Below are 2,200 nucleotides of genomic sequence, written 5' to 3' on the forward strand. Positions count from 1 at the left end.
TCTCAGTCGAGTGATGTCAGTGTAGTTGTTTTGCTACGAGCGGCACGGCTAGATAGATTTGGAAGCAACAACAACTGATGATCCAACTGGTGTGACTAAATGCTACGACCGTCAATGGCGGATGTTGCGATTGGTGAAACGATGTGTTACAAATGAAGAGGGCGGATGTTATGATCGGTGAGACGGCATGCTTCAACCAGCAATGACAGATGCTGCAACAGGTAGGAACATATGTTGCAAACGTATGACAAAATGCTGCGAGGTCTATTGGACGGTGCTCAGGCCAGCACGAAACTCCATGCAAATATTCAACAGTTGAAAAGTTGACTGAGATTTGGTTAAATATGAGTCCACTGAGTTTTAGCAAGTCCGTGGTAGAAAAGCATTTCTCGGACTGGAACTCCCAAGTGTGACACACAAGTGAGTGTGCACAGATGTTGCACAGATCTCCTTGCCTGTCCTCTCTAAACATTCAAAACCATACATTGTTGAAGGTTCTGTAAAAAAAGTGTTGGACACATGGATCTTGTTGATATACAATGAACTTTACGATACCCTATGAAACAAGAAGAAAGCCGTGAAACTATATTCTAATTCTAAAGATACACTTTTTATTGGGTTACACTTTTCTTTTAGTGATACACAACGAAACATTATGATACACCTCGAAACACACATACACACAAAAAGATAAAACCTTATGTAACACTCTGGAACAAAACGAACTTCATCAAAAAAACTAAAAATAGCATGGTCGGTCGTTACAGGATGTTACATGGAGCAGAGTAGAGTATGTACACGAGCAGATGGGGACTGCTGTAGGAGGATCGATCGACTATCCACGTCACACCAACCGTGGTGGGGGGCTCGGCACCACGTAGGATTTCGGCGTGTTCGCTGTCGGCGGCCTGGGGCTCGTCGCCCTCGACCCCAAAGACCTCCTCGCCGAAGCCCAGTCCCCGGCGGCCGCAGCCTCGACACCGGCTTCCCCTACCTTCGCGTCACAACCTGCAATTGAACAATTCTGTGGATTATAGTTCCAGCTCAAAAGGTCAAACGACGTTGAGATCATGATCGCCGAACAGCCTACCTAGAAGGAAGCGCGAGGAGAGCACGACGACCCCAGCGACGAGCATCCAGGCGAAGAGCGCTCTGCGGTCCATCCCGGTGACGGCGACGTCGACGTCTCTGAAGTCTGAACGGAAGTAACAGCTAGAGTTTGGGAGTTGGGAGTTGGGACTTGGGAGGAAGCGTCAGCGCGCTAGAGGTGTACTATATATCATCGACCTGCATGATAATTAAGGGTCGTCGAACCATTGAAGACAAACTGGAATCAGCTACTTGCCGCTCAATTGGATTAAACAGCACGCATTGCAGCTGTGCGGGGTTTCTCTAATCGCAATTGGGCCAGTATAATCCAAGTGATGTTTGACTTGGGCATTTGTTAACTATGGGGCGATCTTTGCCGTAACCTCAAGATAAACACTTGCTCGTCTTCCTGCTTATGCGAAGCAGATTGTAATGCTCCTGTTAGATGAAAGTATTGGGGCAACTGCTCGACACCCTAGAGGGTTGTGGCTATCTTATTATATATAAGTATCAAAGGGTACAAGTACAAGGTATATGCACAAGTCTACGTATACACAAGTCTACGTATATATATACACTCTAACACCCTCCCTCAATCTTAACTGTGGCTTGAAGTACAAACTACGTTAAGATTGCGCCTGCAGCCTACAAACTGTGGTTGTGGAAGAGGCTTCGTGAAGATGTCAGCAAGTCGAGGAGGAAGCAGGACGCTTGGCCAGAAGAACTAGCATATCGTGCTGCTTGGCTCATGATGGCTCCGCCACCGCTCCCACCTCCAGCCGCTCCTCCACCACCGCAGCCGCAGTCTCAACTCCGGCCACCTGCGATCCCAATCCCAAATCCATCTAGCCTCCCCGTAGCCACCTTCTGCTCGCCCCCGCTCCCACCGGACTACCGGCTGGATGACTCCCCGATCCAGGCTGCCATCCGTGCCGCGCTTGGTGTTGGAAACGCCATGGGAGCGGACATCGAGGACCAGGTTTGGTCTGCCATCCTTCAGCCTATCACTTCCTTCCGCCACAAAAACTCAGGCATCCATCTTGCTGTCAAAATTGAGCGCGCCGTCATGGAAATTGACTGTCTCATGCTTGCATGCTACCTCCAAGGTTGC

At 49.1% G+C, this 2,200-nt stretch overlaps 1 long non-coding RNA gene across 1 annotated transcript; it reads right to left on the reverse strand.

The window, feature by feature from the left end:
* Positions 1–566: 566 nt before the first annotated feature.
* LOC125525427 (uncharacterized) lies at positions 567–1,333 on the reverse strand. Its single transcript, XR_007291289.2, has 2 exons — positions 1,091–1,333; positions 567–1,008 (listed from the first exon to the last, which is right to left on the reverse strand). It is a non-coding gene; the product is annotated as an uncharacterized LOC125525427 (long non-coding RNA).
* Between the last annotated feature and the right edge of the window lie 867 nt (positions 1,334–2,200).

The sequence above is a fragment of the Triticum urartu genome, chromosome 7A (genome assembly GCF_056163025.1).
Source record: "Triticum urartu cultivar PI428250 chromosome 7A, HENAU_Tu73, whole genome shotgun sequence".
Lineage (NCBI taxonomy): Eukaryota > Viridiplantae > Streptophyta > Magnoliopsida > Poales > Poaceae > Triticum > Triticum urartu.